Genomic DNA, 18,234 nt, shown 5'->3' on the forward strand with positions numbered 1-18,234 from the left:
TTTTTACAAACAATGTTTGAACACAATTTACTAGATGAGCATACTGTATGTGTGTTCAGGTGTCACACATGTTGTATTATTTTTTTTTTTTACTTCAGTCTACCTGAAATACTTCACATTCCTTAACACACCGCATCAGGTGTATTCCAGCGAGATACATTCTGTAGGAAGCGAGCACAGTGCTGAGTGCACATACATGTATGATACTAACTGGTTGTGCTCTTCTCTCCAGACGACGCCTCTCATCAAGTCGTTTCTCTTACGAGGTCGTTGGCACGGAGTATTGAGCTCCTTTTATCAAGTGCCGGACCATTTCAGCTGCAAGGAATTATTGGCGATAGGTTTGTTGAGGCACACCAGAATAAAAAATGCCACACCAGAATAAAAAATGCCACAAGACAAAGAGTCAAGTCCCCATAGATTCTTATGTACTGTACTTGCAAATAATAAAAATGATTATCGGTTGAAAAAGTCAACGTGTAATGTTGTGACACCATGTGAAGTCATCAATAAGTCACTTGATAGTTTGAAATTGTTAGAATACTTTAGGGAGGCATGTGGGTTCAACTCATTGCTTGTACTATTTCATGTTGCATAATATCAGAAAGACTAGTCTAAATCACGTGAATTAATTATTGGCCTTACATGAACCAGTTTCCATCTAAACATCCTGGTGCAAATTAGAAATAAAGTGTTAGGAAGATGGTTTTGATATATCAATCAATCACACCAGTACTTTACTATTTACACAGTCGCACATAAACATCATTTTTTGGGGGATACTGTAAAAGCACTTGATGACTGACTCACTCCCCTCACATCCTCTAGTTTTCAGTGAGACGTCTTTGCAGTCATTTTGAAACCAAAATCTCATAAACATTGCAATCGCCAGTTTCGCAGAATCCATCCCAAATGATTATATTTATACTAAAATAGCTGCGTTTAGTTGAGTCAACCGTTATATGGCTTCTGTATCAGTGACTGTTGTTCCTTAGGGTGGTCTAATGTATCATCAGCATAAGCGGGTCTGGCTTCCTCCTGGGTGTTTGACCACGCCGGCTGTAGTGGAACATAGAGGAGGGGGTAGAGGGGCTTCACCCTTCTCCTGCAGATGGCTCACAAGGCAACCTTTCAATTACAGCGCAGAGTATAAGCTTGAAATCCGATGGCACCCTACACCCTATATAGTGCACTACTTTTGACCAAAACGAGTGTACTACATAGGGAATAGGGTGCCATTTGGGACGCAGCCCTACATATCCATGGCTGATTGGAATGTGGCGTCAGCCAGCACAAAAGGCTCTGCTTGGCCCCTCGCCAAGCCCCCGTCGCTCACTCACTGGGCAGGCGCTGGAAGCCACCCAAGGTTACTCCGTCAATGGGCTCGACGACTTCTAACTAACTCCCTCAACAACCCTCCCTCTCTCTCACTCCTCTATCTCACCCTCTCTCTCTCGCTCTTTCTCCTTCTGCCTTACTCACCCTCGCCAACCAGCACAAGTCGATGCATCTGTTAGGAGAACACGACCTAACAGATGCAACCCTCTATAGTCTCACTCGTCAGGTTCCATCTCCTTTGTTTCATGCAATACGACGTTAGGAGCAAATCCTAACTTCCATATAAGTTGATTTTTCACTTAGTCTCCCATTGGCATCAATGCATGGCTATGTGAACATTTGACTTAAGTGGAAGTTAGGATTCCCCATTCAGTGTGGAGACACTTTCTGGTTAGGTTACACTGTTTTTGGCTTAGGGAAGTAAAATGTAGTCAGCTAGGTTTGGGGTTCATGTTTGACTGCCCACAGCGAAGTTTAACATCTTCTTCCTAATTCCATTTCCTTAAAACCCTAGGTGTCCCTGCATCCTGCCTGGGGATCCCATCATGTATTCCTACCAGATTATAGGGATCAGCTCACAACTAGTCATCCCATTCCCTCCACCAAATTTACAGTACCAAGCCTGCAACAACATGTTTTGAAAATCAGAAATTATCCACAGCTCTGGTACTTAGGTGTTGTGCATGGCAAATATTTATACGGTAGAGATACGACATGATATTATTGTAGTGTGGTCTGAATATCGATCAGTATGTTGTAGGCAAGATTTTCTTAATTCTGGTCCTGGGGACCCAAAGGAGTAACCTTTTTAGATGTTGCCCTAGAACGACACACCTGATTCCACAAAACAAAGGTTTGATTATGAGTTGACTAGTTGAATCCGGTGTGTTGTTCTGGTGTAAAAACAACAATGTGTACCTCTTTGATCCCCAGGAACAGGATTAAGAAACGCTGTTGTAGCTTGTGACTCTCCACACCTACTTTTATTGAACGTGTTCATTTGAACCCTTCAGCTTTACAGTAACGAATTTGAAACAAGAATGAGTCTTCGTTTTACGTCAAATAATCACATGTTAAGCTTTCAGGAAGCGTACGGTACATCAAGGCACCACTGGGCTGGTTTGAGAACGTTCCCTGAGGCTTTTCAGGTGAATATGACAACTCACCGGCCTGCTGTCAACTTTTACCTTTTCCCCTGCCAATAGTGCCATGTCCCGCCAATTGTATCATATCTCCTTTGTTAATAAATATACCATACTCTCTTCATTCTCATCCCCCTCCACTACCCAAGAAGAGTTTGGGGAAGCCCCCCCCCCCCCCCCCATACATCCCGCAGGAATCAGGAGGGATTCGAAATTAGGAAGGGGGGGGGGGGGGGGGGGCCCCCATAATCCACCAAAACAACGCTTTCTAACGCAGAGCGAGAGGTCGGGAGGCGTGGGTAAGTACTCTCTGTCGGTTACTCCTTATGGGTGCTTTCCCTCGGCAAAGACGCGCATACAGGCAGCTTGTTTATTTTCCAGTACGACCCCCTTTTTTTCATGATCCTCTAACGCGTAATGAGGTAACAGGGGAGATGGGCGTAATATCCGCTAATAGGGTCGACGGGAGCTGATTTTATTGGGATCGGCATCGGCACAAGGACGATGGTGATGTAGGCGCTGTAGAGCTGTGTTGTTGCTGCATGCAAATGCTAATTGTAATGTTGGTTTCGACAGCAACCATAACAACAAGGCCCGTCAATGATGATGAGGAGGAGGTGGATTACAATAATATTACTGATGCCCGATGATGTAAGACAGTGGCTGTGCACTGAAATACTGTTTTAAATATGTCAATGAGAGGGCTGGAGCTATAGAAGGCCATGGGATGCACTTTTAATTTCATCGCTCTGTCAAGTTTTATTAAAACCCATTCATCACAAAGAGAGAGAGAGAGGAAGAGAGAGAGGAAGAGGGGGAGAGAGAGGCAAGGAGGAGTGATTTGCTGGGGGTAATAATGGGGATGGAAGGGGGAGGGTGTTTTGGGTTGGGTGGGGTGGGGGTAGGGTAGGGTAGAGTGAGGAGAGGTGTGTTGGCATCACCTTAGGCATTGGGCCTGAGAGGGAGAAAGAGAAAGAGGGGGAGAGAGGAGCTCACCGGGAGAGATTAATGATGGAGCAGGGGTACTCAGGACAAGGGGGACCAACGCCCACCAAGTCCCTCTACCCCTCCATCCCCCCAACCCAGTCACAAATCCCCACCCCACTACACCCCATCCCCATGCCCATTTGTTACTGTCTTTGGAGGCCATCAAGGCTTAATGTTATGCCCCTTGATTTTCCTCGAGTTCCAGGCAGAAACACTAGACAGCACATTTAAACCCATCAGCTCTTTGGTCTCCTCAGCTCAGACACACAAGCTGATTATTAATTGCCTTGATTCAAGCCTAATTATGCTCCCTCACTTCTCGAAAGAAGGAAGGGAATTCCTTCAGATCAGCTAAAATGAGCGTTGTGTTGTTCAGACACAAGCGTTCACATCGCGGATTAATGTTAGCACTTCTTGATGTGTTCCCTGTTCCCTTTTAACGTCAGCCATTTTGAATTAGTAGACCCTGTTTGTGCGGAGTGACAATTTATTTGTTTTCTCATGCAATGCAGGCTGGTGTTTATAGTAGGATGTGTGTGTGTGTGTGTGTGTGCGCATGGCTTTGAGCGTGTGCGCCCAGTTCCCTGCCCACCTTCCGATTCACTGCTTTCTGCATGTGTGCGTGTGTGTGGCAGTCACTTTCACTTTCAGAACGCTTAGACCTGGCGCAGGGTTCTGAAGTGCCATCAAAGTCTCTTACAACCCCATCCTCCTCCCCTGTCATCTCCTGCCTAACCCACCCCCCCCCCCCCCCCCCCCCCCCCCCACCCCCAGGACCCCCAATCTACCTCCAATCAAAAGGAAATTAAATGATTCATTATGTCTCCCCTCCCATCTCATCATGTAAAAACATGAAATATAAAAGAAAGAGAAGTGGTTCGAACTTCGAAACACTTTTACAATGCCTTCCTCCTCCCGGTTCAGACTGAATAGTACATGACGGCAGTGGAATGAACGCGGCGAGAGAAAGAACTAGCGGGAGGAGAGGAATAAAATGAAGTGTGACAACATATGAATTTCAAATTTCCGTGGAGACATCAAAGTGTGCCATCCCGGGTGCCTCCCGACAAGGACACTTTCTGATTTTTAATTCCGTCCCCTGATTGTATCGCAGGGCCCTCACGAAGAATGGGAGCTGCCGCGCTGCCAGTGAGTGGCATCAGGCAGGGAGAGATAGAGATGGAGGAGAGTGGGGAGAGGAGGAGGCGGGAGAAGAGAGGGAGAGAGAGGGAGATAGATCAGAGGGGGTTAAGAAGAGGAGACGGAGGAGGAGGAAGGAGAGAAGAAAGGGGAAGCTCCTCCAAACATGGACGGCCTGGCTCTTTGTTGTCGAAGCGATCACAGAGCTTCTTTCATCAGACAGAGAGAAGAAGAGAGAGAGAGAGCTTTCCACTCCTCCACTCCTCTCCATTTGGGTGATGGGGACAGGGAGGGAGAGGAGGGGGGCAACAGTGCACCCCTCACACACACACATTATAGTCCATGGCTCTTCTCCCAAGGACTTACTCTCATGTTGAAGGATTACAAAGGCAATACGTCTAGTCCTACGTGTGTATTGTGTTTGTGTGCCTCTGTGAACATATACATTTGTGTACTGTATATGCTTGAATGTAATATCTGTTGATCTGCACCGCCAAACATGGTTTTGCACCAATATAAACTCTGATCTGGATGATAAACATTGTTTAAGTCAAAATTTCCACGAGGCTTCTGCATTCCCTGGCTGTGCAGGGCTAGAAGACCACACAATTAGAATGACTAGAACAATCAAGGCCTTTCAATATGGCGGACATGACCATTCTAAAGATTATATTTCTAGGTAGCAGATGACTGCTGCTTTATAATTGCCTTGGAGGGTCTCAACAGGACACTATGAGGCCTCTGGCATCCTGCTATCATGGCAGAGATTCTGCTTCTTGCCACACTGCAGCTATGCCAGCCCAGCTATGCCAGCCCAGGCTGTCATGCCACTCTCCCTGCTCCTCCCAGCAACCTGCAACCACCACCCTGCTTGGAGGCAAGAGAAACTCGATGCGCAAACACAGGGGTCACAAAGGCCACACACACCACACGCTGTGAGTGTTTGAGGCTGACTTAAGCCTAGATTCAATCAGATCAAGCATTAACGCGCTGATAGCCGACACCCGCATAGCTGATGTTTCGGCAGTGTCGGAGGTGTAACTGCGTTGAAGTTGTCAAATCGGTAAGCAGCTGCTCTTGTAATCATTGTCACGAAGTCACACCCGTCCCACTGGTGTTAGAAGTTCAGAACAAGAAAGTGTAGGCTATATAAAAAATAATGATGCTGAAATGTAACATAATTAAACAAAATAGTGAGGATTTCTCTCCGCCTGATCGAGGTATAGATTACATCTCACAGTCCAGTGTCCGAACATGTTAACAAGGCTGCATGGGATTTCTCTTCATGTGACTCCGTGCAGCCACTCGCAATGTCCGCTTTAGGTGTAATGCCGGGAGCCGCTTGTGGATTTGGCAGCTCTAACGCAGTTCCACCTCCGACAAAACAACCACTATGTGGATGTCGGCTAAAGCAGATCTGATTGAATCAAGCCCTAAATTGCAGTCAGAAAGTATGGGAATCACTGATCTCCAAATCACCTACCATCTCAAATAACTCCTCATTATGTGACGAAGATTAGCGATTCTGTGCCTTGCTCAAACCTGCTAACTGACTGGGCACATTTAGGCAATATTGGAGACCAATCATTTTTTTCTTCTTTGTTTTCTTTATTATTTGACTTAAAAACGACAAAGAACATTTCCTGTACACCTTAAGTCATGTTTTTTGGTTCAATATCACAAAATGAATATGATCAAAATGCTGATGAATCATCAAAAGGGTGAATTGGTGGGATGGTGAATTGTGGGATCTGGGCAAATGTGACAGAAAGCAGCTGTGGGAACATGAATCCAGTTCAAAGCGGTGAAGCTCCGTTAGTATAAGACTTTGCTCTGTTTGAAGAAGAACTCAAACCAGTCAAACGAGTACTATTCATCAAAAGCTGAGGAGGTTAGAGAGTTTGGAGGATGAGAGAGAGCAGAGGAACGTGACCGGGAGCCTGTGGGCCTCCTAGGCCTTACCTGGGAGCGTGTGGGGCTGGAGCCATCTCACTGGAGAGCACACCTGGGTTTTTATTGCTGTGTCACCAATCCCATAGCTTGTTGATCAAACTGTATCTTGTATAAGCATCTGTATCTTGTATAAACATCACGTACACGTGAGGTAGGGGGGAGTAGAGAGCAGAGTTGGGGGAGGGGACGACAGTGTGTGTGTGTGTGTGTGTGTGTGTGTGTGTGTGTGTGTGTGTGTGTGTGTGTGTGTGTGTGTGTGTGTGTGTGTGTGTGTGTGTGTGTGTGTGTGTGTGTGTGTGCGTGTGTGCGTGTGTGTACTGTGCGAGAACATGTGTGATGTTCACCCCATACAACAGCCATGATCACAAATCTGATGAAATCTTGTAATGTTTCTTCCCTGAAAAGTATGCAAAACATGTAAGTCTCCTCACAGGCCTCGCACCCCTGGCATTTCTTTCCAGGTGCAATGTAAAACTGCAAGTCTATATGGTAATCCGCACAGCATTATGTTTCACCTTAGATTACATAAAATTGTCCTTATAAGACCAACAGATGATGGGACAGCAGAAATGACTTTTTGAGTGTTGAGGTTATTTCTCTCTCTCTGTGTGATGTTGCTATGCAATAAAATATTATCCAAAGTGTCCAGACACACATGAAATGACACACACGCACACATGCACAAAGAAAAGCACACACACACACACACACCCACACAACAAATATTGTAGAAAAAAAAACATTAAATAAAGAAGGGGGTCAGTTCTGCCCGTACCCCCCACCTCCACCACCCTCCAACCCCGACACACACACACTCACTCCTCCTTTCCCTGTCTCCCAGTCGTCCCAGAGAGAGAAATCTGTGGAGGGGTGCAGAAGCAGCTGGGAGACGCTGAGCCACAATGGCCCTTCAGGGGGAGACAGCTTTAATCCCTCCCCCATCCCACAGCGATACTGAAAGGAGAGCTGTCACTCAAACACGGGCACCCTCGGGTCTCTGAGATGGGCGCACCGTTAGGATTCTCGGATTAAGGATTTACCTTCGAACACCCCCTAACCGCCCCACCCCCCTTCCCTTCTCCCTCCTGTTCCTCCTGCTCTTAGGCAGCTGGATAAAACCCACCACCAGACTGTATTGTACAATGTGTGTGCGTGCGCGTGAGTTTGAGAGAGAGAGAGAGAGAGAGAGAGAGAGAGAGAGAGAGAGAGAGAGAGAGAGAGAGAGAGAGAGAGAGAGAGGATACTATATAAAATGCCATCTTTGGTTTTAACATCCCTTTGAACATTTTGATAAATACAAGAAATGTAACTAATTAAAAATTATAGTGTGATTATAGTGTGACGGGTTAAAATAGATTATATTTAAATATTTCTTTATTTGGATGCTTTGCATAGTCATTACACAGATTTAAATAATGCATTACAATACATGATATTACTGTAACACATTGTCAATTCAAATGAGTAGTTCATTAATGGAATTCAATGAAGCAGCATTAGGCTATATAATTCAAACTGCATAGTGAAGAGCCTTTGGATGCATTTTCTGTGAGTGTTTAGCAGCACACATTGACACACACACACACACACACATACACACACACACACACACACAATAAACACTTATTTTGAAGTGTCAGTCTGTAATGTCCCCTGGCTGTGTGTGTGTGTGTGTGTGTGTGTGTGTGTGTGTGTGTGTGTGTGTGTGTGTGTGTGTGTGTGTGTGTGTGTGTGTGTGTGTGTGTGTGTGTGTGTGTGTGTGTGTGTGCGTGTGTGTGTGTGTGTGTGTGTGTGTCATCAGCTGATCGGTGCACTACTCAGAGAGAGAGAGAGAGAGAGACCCTGCTGAGAATGCCTTCGGCCACCATTATCACCATTATGTCTTCAGTGTGTGTCCATGTGTGTCCGTGGTATGATGGTGTGAGGGTGAGATTTGTGTGTTTGTTTTATGTTTGTTTGTGTGTGTATCTCTGTGTATGGATCTACGTATATCAGCCTGTAAGAGATGATGGGTATAAAGACAATGGAGACAAGGGGAAGCTGTGTGTGTGTGTGTGGGGGGGGGGGGGGGGGGGGGGGGGGGGGGCAGTGTGTGTGTCCATACATGCGTGTTTGTGTGCGTGTGACTATGGGATAGATCTGGCCCTGTGTGTGATGTCAAATCACCCATAAGTAACCACGATAATAGAGCAGTAATAGCTATATGAATCAATGAACGAATGAAGGTGTTTTCAAATGAATTAATACTATAAAGTCTGAGCACAATGTGTCTGATAAAAGAATGACCAGTATATATTCATTCAAACCTTCAAGATGCACAGAAATATAAAATGAGTCAACACGCTACCAAATTTAGACTTTAGAAAACTGACACGAAGCATGTGTGCACTTCATGTTTAGTGTCTCCCCCTCCATCACAAACCAAACCACAGAGCAGCCCTCCACGGCAAAGCCCACCACAGAGCAAGTTTTAATGGTAAATCAACAAAGCCCCACATGAAAGAAAGGCTAGCTTTCCAGTTTGCAGGCTGAAGAATTATTCATCAGTGATGTAGCATAGCACTGCGGGCCAAAAACCCGCAGCAGCGCTCCCTTTTAATTGCCAGAAAATGACTGTAAATGATACGGGTAGAGGGGGCAAAAAGGGAAAGTCGGGACCGGGGAGCTAAACAGACGAAGCCCCCACGATTCTGAATTTCCAAGGGGCTCCCAGATAGATAAAACTGTGTGGTAATCAGAGTGACCCCCCCGCCCCCCGCCCCCCCAAAAAAACGCCATCAAAAAAGGAGTTGAGGGATGGAGGGATTAGGGTGGTGAGAGACTTTACTACGCTCTTTTTGTGCTCGGAACCTGCAGGATTAGAGATAACAAATGTTAGGGAAGGACGCGCACCTGCTGTGAGGGAGAGGGGCGAAAGGGGCGAGGGAACGCACCCCCGCTTAAACAGCAAGAGTGGGCTTTGGTACCCCTGTGCCGAAATTAAAGGAAGGGAGGAGAGGAGAGGGAGGATAAGAGGGAGAGAATGAAGGAGAGGTAGAGTGAGCTGGGAAAAATGGAACGAATACAAAGTCAAATTTGTAATTGTCAAACGGATCAAAGAATATGGATTTGTTGTACGGGTTGGGCTCAACATACTTGAGCTTGGACCTGAGCCTCAATAACTGATGTGCTTCTATGTGGGACCCATCAGCCCATGTTTATTATATATGTGTAATAACCCCTTAATTAAACAATTTCTTGATCAAACAAACAAGTAAAGAAACAGTCCATAACCTCTCTAACCCTCTCTCTAAACTCTCCTCTCCTCCTTCCTTCTTCCCTCCGTCAGTCCCTCCATCTTGTTTCACCCTCCTCCCTCTCTCTGGGTCGTGTGGGGCTGAAATTGCAGCTGGGGCCTAGGGACCTCCCCCTGTGCCATCTTAAGTGACCCCGGCACAGGCAGCACTCAGACTGGTCAATCAACAATTAAAAGCCGCCTGTAGCCACTAACTCAATTCAGCCGGGTGGCTTAGTGCCTTGATGCGGTCCCGGCGCAGACCCGGCACGCACACAGGCCAGACAGCAGAGAGACAGGCTGGCTGGTCAGTGCCTTAGCCATGACCCCTTGTTTGGTAAGGGCATAACTGTTTGGTCACTCCTACCCTCATTCCTATATTAACATTGTTTTAACCCTCTAGGTGTGTTGAAAACACACCATCTACAACAGCCAGAGCACACGACTCGAGGTTTGCACATTTTAACATACCCTCATGCTCAGGTCGCGACCCCGGTACTATTTTGTCAGTGTATGGAGATGTACTGCAGGCTGCACTTCCACCTGAGAGGTTTCGACCCCAGTGTGCGCTCAATACTCAGCTTGACCTTTTGTTTTTCTGGACTTAATTCATTTACTGTAGTGGGTGGTGCATTTAGAAATGAGAGCCACCTACTAGCTCCCACACGCAAATGGATGCACACACATACACACAAATGAATATGCACACACACACACACCAACACGCAAGTAGGCACACACACACTTACACAAATGAATGTGCTCACACACACACACGCTTCGATTGATCCATATGTTTCCCATATTCATTGTATAATCCCATTCTCTAGAATGACTTGAAATCTAATATAAAAGCAAAAGGGAGAATAACTGCGGGGGCCGGTAAACGAAGCATAAAGACCCCAAGTGACCGAGGGGAATTATTTGGCTCCATTAAGCAAGCATTAACATGAATTACTATCTAATTAAAATTAAACAGCTCATTAATAACTTTCCAGTGGGTCTCTGACTGCAGCTAAGTTATCTGGTGAGTGTGCAGTAATGTGTGTGTGTGTGTGTGTGTGTGTGTGTGTGTGTGTGTGTGTGTGTGTGTGTGTGTGTGTGTGTGTGTGTGTGTGTGTGTGTGTGTGTGTGTGTGTGTGTGTGTGTGTGTGTGTGTGTGTGTGTGTGTGTGTGTGTGTGTGTGTGTGTGTGTGTAAGGCTGGAGCTGTCTGTTATTGTGCCAGAACTAGGAGAGTAACCAGAGGGACAGGACTGATCAGTCTATGCCCCAGTGAAAAGCCTGCTGGATCAAATAAGGTCTATCTCTCTCTCTCTCTGTCTCTCTCTCTCTCTGTCTGTCTCTCTGTCTCTCTCTCTCTCAGCTGCTAGGAATTACGTATTGTAAGAAGTCTGCCTTAACTTTCTTAATGGGTTTAAAGGTAGAGTAAAGGTAAAGTAAAAACAAAATGTGATCAAGATAGTATGCCTATCTGTCTTGTCTTAACATTTTAAATCCACTACTGAACATTTACTGACATGGCACTCAAAGGAATATAGTGCAAAGACATCCATCTTACATAATATCCCTCTATAATGGTACACGAGGACCAATCTGATTACAGGATTATAGAAAGAGAATAACTAATAAGCCAAAATAAAAATAACGGCAGGTCATTCTAATTCTATGGTCTCACTCATGTACGCAATATCAAGTATCCCTGCCTGATATCGAAGTAGCTGTGTACACTATCATAATATTCAACTTGTTTTCTTCCTTAGTGAATAGTATCAATTGATGTTACCGACAAAAAAAAACGATGCAATAGTAAAACGGAAAACAGTTCGGTCATATCTCAGTGAGTCACATAACTTTTACAGCTTTGGTTTTTTCGAAACGTTTTCCTCACCTGTTGCTAACCTCTTCTAAACTGACAGGTTTTTCAAATTCATGTTTTGTGGTACCCAAAACAGACGTCCTCTCAATTTCAACAGAGACACAATCCTCCTAATATAGACACATGTATTTTACGTTGTGTACTCAAGATAATCCATATGTGTCCTCTTGTAAAAAATCTACAGTATGTAAATATTTAAAGGGATAGTTTTCCAGGTTGATTGGAGTAAACAACACAGAAAACTATCCCTTTAATTGATGTCATTTGTCATAGAGTACAACTTTCAACCTGCAGAAGTGAATCTATCTATTATTTGACATCAGTTATAGTGGACGCACTCTCTCTCTGCGAGGCCAACTTTACTCGTTCACATTCCGGTCCAGTATGAAGAAAAGAGACAGAGGATGAAAGGGTGGATAGGTAGAGAGGAAGGATGGGTGGGCTGGGGGGGAGAAGCAGGACGGATGGACATTTGGTGGGGGGGGGGTGGCATCAAACACATGGAAACCATGATTCCACTCCAGCTCTTACCACGAGCCCGTCCTCCCCAATTAAGGTGCCACCAACCTCCTGTGGCTTACACACACACACGTGTAGTGCGTGACAACTCAGCCTGCCGGGTGGCATGGTGTGTCCTGTTGGGGTGGTAACCTGCGTGTTGCTGAGCCTGCATGAGGCTGTGTTGTCTTCAGGCTCCTGTCAGGTGAGAAGAGGAGAGGAGAGAAGAGAAAGTCAACACCGGCTCTGTGATGATCATACTATCAATTCTCCTGATCATTTCAACAAAGGGGACGAGAGATAGAGGAGGAAAGGGGAGAAAGGGAGGGGAGGGAAGGAAAGGAAAGGAAAGGAAGAAAAGAGATGAATAAGGAAGTAACAAGAAGAAGACGATGATGACCACGATGCCGACGATGATGATGATGATGATGATGATGATGATGATGATGGTGATGGTGAAGGTAGGAAATTAAGAATGGTGTATAATGATGCTGATCTGAGCTGAAACAAAATAAGTGACCAACTAGGCCTTTCATTTAGCACCACAACGCATGATTAAGCAACATCAGCACATAAAGTTGAGCAAAACTAGTTGAAAGAATAACAAAACACTACTGTACTCAGCATATTGATAACAATGGAACCCCCTTTCCAATCCAAAGCACAACACAACCATATTTCACGAAAGGACTATAATTCGATAGACCTTCGCAGGTGGAGAGAGAGCAGAGAAAAGAGAGAGGGAGACAGTGAGAGAGCAGAGAAGAAGAAGAGATGGTGATGCTGCCAAAATGTATTCAGGTGCATGCATCTCACCCCTCCAGCCCACAAGCTGTTTACCTCTCTATCAGTCAGTCTCTAAGAGAGCAGGGACCCCATCCATATTCACACAGCCACAAATTCCACTGCTTATCTCGACCAACCTTCTAAAACCTCCCTATGTTCCCCTCCGCACATACATACATACATAAACACGTCTTTATGGAAGCGAGAGGCAAACCAAGAGGCATAGGCACACACGTCCAGGAGGGGTGGGTGGGTGGGGGGGGATAAGGATCACCTTGAATTCAAAGTAGAGGATTGTGTCCCTCTGTGGACGGACAGGAAGCCACACAGGTTAGGTCTGATGGTTGAAGCCCAGGCACCAACACCCCAGCAGAGAGGTAGACAGGAGCTGAGAAGGGGATTAGGGGATGGATGCCAAGCCTGATGCTTTAAAGCCTGTCACGGAGTTAGATGGAAGGTTTGGAACTCTGAAAGTAAAGTGAAAAGTGGTCCCGATATCGTGAATTGTATATTGGCTTTAATTGTGTTATCGATTCGTGTTGGCGTGTGTTCTCTTGTTCCTATAATTCATTGAGTGTAATCGAAGACATATGGACACTTGTGCAAAGAAAGGATGTCTGGTTATCTCTGACCATCTGATAATTGTAAAGTGATGATTTTACTGTTACCTTTTACTAATGTTGCAGTATGAGATTAAACATTGATTTCATTTTAGGCATCAAGTGAGAAATTATATTCTAAACTTTGACCACCAAAAGTATACAAAATACAATTTCTCAAAATAGCTTTATTAAAAATGTAAATACTCTAATACTGGCGCCAGGTTGTTGTTGTGGTGTTTTATTTGTCATTCCCTTTTGGGAAGTGGCATTAAGTGGGCAAGCGGGACATGTTGGTGCTGGCAGCTTTAAAACATGAACGACAGGAAAGGAACGGACACCAATAGACTGTTCAAAGAGGGGTGGGCTGGGCACCACAGACGCACCCCGTGTAGTGGGAGCGGTACCCCATTCTGTTGCGCGCGGTGCTGATCGGGGATTGAAGTTAGGAACTCTCTCCACGACTAATTGCGCGCCGGTGTCTTTTCATGAATATTCATCCCGTATCGTGTTCAGACCCCCGTCTAATTAGTATAAGAAATAGGGAGAAATCTCGCACCTTTTACCACAAGAGAAACGTTCTCCTCGCATTCTCAGGGGGATGCTGGCAGAAGCGCCGAGTTCATTAGCCAAAAAGGAAAGGGAAAAAAGTTACCTGAAAAGCATAGGACGTTGGTCCTTTACGCACTAGGCAAATGGGCTATTGCGATCGTGTAGTTAGTGCCTATTACGCATGTCTGTCAAAGAAAGACTGAAAGTGGGGGAAAGTACAATTATCTGAATTGTGGAAGTTTGTGAATAATTAGGTATTTTCTGATTTTTTAAATCCAAATTTAGAGGTGGCAGGTGTAACGGTCGATTGAATGACCCTCTAGAAGTGGAATAAAGGTGTGTTTAACATCAAAGTTTCCTTTCTGGGACTATGCAGGGAGATGTCTAGCATACAATGTGCCTAATTTTAGGAACTTATTAAAATCATCATCCTCCATCTGAGTTTGAGAAAGGTATTTTAGTGAAATGGCTTTCAGAAAGCACCAGCTTAATTGTTTGGAGGAATATAAAAAACTTTTGTTTAACATTTGTTCTTTTTTTTAGCTCATGGACAGGCAAGCATAGAGGAAATACACATATATACACTTTGACCATTAGAAATAGATCCAAACTTACAGTGGGCTAGGCCTGTAATTCTAGGCACTGGGTGACAGTTGTTGAAAGTGCATTCACATTGATATGTGACTGTTATCCTGAAGAGTTGCATTAGCCTACTAAAAAGACAATCCCTGCAACTTTATTTAATTGATTTAAAAACAGAATTAGGCCTCAATGTCCTCGTTTGAATTTCAAATTTGCGTCAATAACGTTTTACACAAGTAATTTTTTTTTTTGTTACTTGAATATTGAATACTATGAATACTATAATTGTACAAATAGGATATGATATTATAAATACTGTTAGATGGTTGTATTGGGGGTAGGCCTATGAATTTCAGGTATTTGAATACTGATGTTTTTGTTGTTGAATCTTTCGGAATTGCCTTCTAGGAACATGGTTAGGCTAAATTAAGAGTGGACCGGGTGGCTGTTGGTTGAGGCGCTTCCAGGTTATAATTGTATTCAAGTCGAGGAGGTCCCACGTGAGGCTTTAACACGTGACTGGCAGGGAGCGCAAGCCATACTATAAGGGATACACATGCACTTTCATCCTAATGTATGCAGATAGATTGGCTCTCTTATTTTTCCAAATGTTCATAGCCCAAATAGGCTACAGCATAAGTCCATTTCTTCACCATAGAGTTAGCTAACCACAATGAATACTAAAATGTCTGCATAGGCTCGTGCACTTGGACGTGACCAGACTATTAAAAAAGAGCGGTGCAAAAAAAAAGGGGTCGGGAAGGATGTTTAGAAAGGGTTCAATGTGACTCAAGGCAGACTGTTGAAAATTGAGACTATTATTTTGGGACAGGGTCACCCGGGATTTCTCAACTCGCATCACCATGCTTTATACTCACTAGTCAGCTACTGAAACCACATAATTGTGTGTTCCACTGTCTTTTTTATGAATTCATCATATCGTGACCTCTTTTTTTTTTGCCTTTTCCTGTACCGCGTATCATTCATCATTAGTAAGATGCGTGTCATCCCTTTCAACGCTCTTTCCATAGCAACCTCGTGCATCTTAGCAAAAATTCACCTAGTTCCACACAAGGCCATATTCTTTACAAAGAGAGGGGCGAGCATCTGGATCTTTTTTTTCCACAGCTCCTCGAGCTGCCTGGCAAAGCACAAGAGTTGGTCTGTATGTCTGTGGCTGCCCGGGCAGCACCGCTTCCCCGGCAGAAAATACTTTTTATAGACTTGGAGACGAGAATGACTGAATGGTAACGCATCTTCATTAACTGAGGCATGGAACTGACTCTCCGCCAACAGTCACAACTCGACAGAGTGGTCTCCAAGGGTTCAGGGATCTTAGAAGTCCTTACAAAATGTTCGGCACTGACTTAACATCTTAAAAATGAACATGCAAAGGCCTTTGGCAGATCAAGTGATATTCAGATGAATCTAAACTATTTTACTCAAGTGGAAATGTTGTATTAGGTTACTGAATTTTTGAAAGCAACATACAACTCGTTTTGATATGTAGATTATTTGCATATTGAATAGTTTGAAGAGGTTGTGTTTACAAGCCTATTCGATTTGTTTATATTGCCTACCTGTTATTTGGTATATTATCAAATTCAAGGTAGCAAATAAGGATAATGTCTATATTTGACATTTAATCATTCACTAAGCAGTAGCCTATAACACTGCTATTATTATGTTATTAATGAAAACAGACACTTCGATAACAACTAATATTGCATCTTTCTATTTGAATTCATCCTAAAATATTTCACAGAATATTTTGTACATTATGAAATAAAAATTCCAGAAGTTCCTCTGTAACTTTTTAATGATTTCTAAATTACACCTGGCCAACTCTCGGGAATTGTCTCCCATTAGTCAATCAAAAATAAATATATAAAGGTTGGACGGGCAAAACCACGCCTTTCAAGAGATGATGACGAGCACCTGTGACCCCAAGAACATCTTATCCACACACGCACTATATTCCTCAGTGTCGTGACGTACCAGAGTGAAGCAAGGACACACGTAGCAGAAAAGAGAGCAAACTTACCGTTAAATCGTGCTCTAGTCCAGGGATCAAAATGAATAAATATTACAGCGCGTCCCACTGTAGCCTACAAACAGACAGCAGTGTCATGTGAGAGACGAGGACAACACAAACACGCGCGTGAGATAAAATGCATTCGGGTAAATAATTAAAATAAAGAGTGATGCCTGAAAAAGCTTCCAAAAAGCTTCAGTTTTAGAAGGAGTGGAACATGCGCCTGATTGCGGAGTTTTAGGCGACTGGAACGGGAGAGATGTAAGATTTGTTTAAAGCCCCGCATTTCCATTTAAGAACGTGATTGTGTTTGCAAAGATCCCTTTCAATCTTCGCATCTCCCCCCTCTCTACCCCTCAGCGTCTCCGAGGCTGCTTTGCAATTCATAGAATTGGTAATTTGCTATTGGGACAAAACGTGAAGGGAAAAATAATCAGATCAACCGGGAGAGGAGTGTGGACGAAGCCAGGAGGGAGAAACACAGGATTTTCACTCTAAGTTGCTGTTTAGTAAAATGCTTCGAGAGAAACGCTGTAAAATACCTTCGGCTTTTCATGAGCTTTGCATATAGGTCCACATTTTCACGGGTGGTAAAATTTTACGTGATATTTGGAGATCATTTTATTTGACAACCATAACTTTTTAAGAAGGTACTCTTATAGTAAGTACTCTTATACAGTTTAGACATGTTTGTCATTTAGCAGACGCTCTTAATCAGAGCGACGAGTTACACTTATAACCACAATTTGAATCCTTAAACACATTATTATCCATGCCCGTATTCATTTAGCATAATACAAAAATTAGCAGATGTATGCTACAATTGTCCAAAGCCCTATCCAATTTCAAAAGTGTGTGTGTGTGTGTGAGTGTGTGTGTGTGTGTGTGTGTGTGTGTGTGTGTGTGTGTGTGTGTGTGTGTGTGTGTGTGTGTGTGTGTGTGTGTGTGTGTGTGTGTGTGTGTGTGTGTGTGTGTTGATGAGGAGATCATACACTCTTAGAAAGACAAGGTTCTAGATAGAACCAAAAAGGGTTCTATGCTTGCTTCATGTATGGCACCCTTAAGGTTCTATACAGAACCGAAATTGGTTTAATATTGAGCCCTATATGGAACCCAAAGTGGAGAAGAACCCCTGGTGTTCTGATCAAAGCACCCTACAAAAGGGTTATACATAGAACCTTTAGAGGTGTCATATACGAAACGAGCAATTATAACCCTTTATGGTTCTATACATGACCTTTTTTTCTAAGTGGTTAGCACTGGAAATGTCATAAACAACTAGGATAAATTATTAAAGGGTAGCCTTTATTATTAAAGGAAAAAGGCATTGAGATTTGTCACACATTCTCACCATATTCATAGAAATATCTACATCACACAGTGCTTATTCACATGCATCTCTTTTTGTGGGTGGTTGTAATTCTGGAACACCACACTATAAGAATACTAATCTTCTTAAATAGGGAGCGCT

General features: G+C 44.0%; 1 long non-coding RNA gene across 1 annotated transcript; it reads right to left on the minus strand.

Annotated features, from left to right (window-relative positions):
* Positions 1–8,325: 8,325 nt before the first annotated feature.
* On the minus strand, positions 8,326–17,125 carry LOC110533765. The gene is made up of 3 exons (XR_002475036.2): positions 16,773–17,125; positions 13,270–13,462; positions 8,326–12,407 (listed from the first exon to the last, which is right to left on the minus strand). It is a non-coding gene; the product is annotated as an uncharacterized LOC110533765 (long non-coding RNA).
* Positions 17,126–18,234: the final 1,109 nt, after the last annotated feature.

Source organism: Oncorhynchus mykiss, chromosome 2, assembly GCF_013265735.2.
Source record: "Oncorhynchus mykiss isolate Arlee chromosome 2, USDA_OmykA_1.1, whole genome shotgun sequence".
In the NCBI taxonomy this organism is placed as follows: Eukaryota; Metazoa; Chordata; class Actinopteri; order Salmoniformes; family Salmonidae; genus Oncorhynchus; species Oncorhynchus mykiss.